Source organism: Bubalus bubalis, chromosome 19 (genome assembly GCF_019923935.1).
Source record: "Bubalus bubalis isolate 160015118507 breed Murrah chromosome 19, NDDB_SH_1, whole genome shotgun sequence".
In the NCBI taxonomy this organism is placed as follows: domain Eukaryota; kingdom Metazoa; phylum Chordata; class Mammalia; order Artiodactyla; family Bovidae; genus Bubalus; species Bubalus bubalis.
Genome location: NC_059175.1, coordinates 5,255,491 through 5,257,174, shown reverse-complemented (window position 1 = coordinate 5,257,174; position 1,684 = coordinate 5,255,491).

Sequence of the window (1,684 nt, the reverse complement as noted above, 5' to 3'; positions counted from 1 at the left end):
CAAATAGCAAATACTGGAAGTATGTGAAGAGAAGGGAAACCTCAAACGCTGTTGGTGGGAAGGCAAGCTGGTGCAGCCACAATGTAAAACAATATGGAGGTTCCTCAAAAGGTTAAAAATAAAACTACCTTATGATCCAGCAATTCTGGGTACATATCAAAAAAAATGCTAATCTGAAAAGATACACGCACCCCAGTGTTCATAGCAGCACTGTTCACAACAGCCAAGACGTGAAGCAACCAAAATGTCCACTGAAGATGAATGGATAAAGAAGATGTGGGATGGGACTTCCCTGTTGGTGCAGTGGTTAAGAATCCACTTTCAATGCACGGGACATGGTCTGACGCCTGGCTGGGGAACTAAGATCCCACACGCTGAGGGGCAGCTAGGCCCGTATGCCTCCATGAGACAGCCTGCATGCTGCATACTACAGAGCCCACCTGCTCTGGAGCCTATGCACCACCGCAAGAGAGAAGCCCATCCACTGCACTGAAGAGCCTTAACTAAGGCCTGATGCTGCTGCTGCTGCTGCTGCTAAGTCGCTTCAGTCGTGTCCGACTCTGTGCGACCCCACAGACGGCAGCCCACCAGGCTCCCCCATCCCTGGGATTCTCCAGACAAGAACACTGGAGTGGGTTGCCATTTTCTTCTCCAGTGCATGAAAGTGAAAAGCGAAAGTGAAGTCGCTCAGTCGTGTCCGACTCTTAGCGACCCCATGGACTGCAGCCCACCAGGCTTCTCAGTCCATGGGATTTTCCAGGCAAGAGCTCTGGAGTGGGGTGCCATTGCCTTCTCTGAAGGCATGATGCAGTCACAAATAAACAAAAAAGAAGATGGAAGATGTAGTGCATACATACAATGGACATACGAAAGAATGAAATAATTGCATTGGCAGCAAATGGATGGACCTACAGAATATTAAGCTTAGTGAAATAAGTCAGAGAAAGACAAATAGTATATGATGTCACTTTTATGTGGCATATAAAACACAATACAAGTGAATGCATATACCAAACAGAAACAAACTCACAGACAAGTGAAGCGAACTTCTGGCTACCAACGGGGAGAGGAAGCAGAGGGACAAACCTGGGCTATGGGACTAACAGACACGAAATGAAAAAAGTAAGTCAGAAATAAATTTCAAAAAATTTCAAAAATACCAATTAGTTTCTAAATGCAACCCAAATTTTTCTCAAATGTTTCTAAAGGTTTCATTCCTGGGCCCAAGACTGACTTTAGAACAGCAGGGTGGGAAGCCAAGAGGCCCAGGAGCGAGTGCTGGCTCAGAGCTAGCAAGTCTGTTTCCCATACTGAGCCTCAGTCTCCCCATTGTCTAAGGCGAGAAGTGTAAGTGATCCTCATGGGCCCTCCCAGCTGGCCGAGTCCATACTTATCCGGGGTGATTGGATTTTTCTCCTTAGCCTCATCTTCCCAGCACTCACATGGTAGGCAACTAGGCTGTGATCATCAATTCGCGCCCCCACCCCAACCAAGGAAAAGAGAAGAAAGCGTTCCCTGTTCTTCTCTGTGACACGTTGCTCTGCTAATTTCATCGACGACGTAACTATAACCCGGTGGTAGTGATGGTGTAGAAACAGAGAAGAGAGCATGTCAGAGAGGCTCTCAACTCCCTCCAAAGTCTCAGTGTAGGGTCTGGGAGTGAGAGTGCATGTACGTCCCTTCC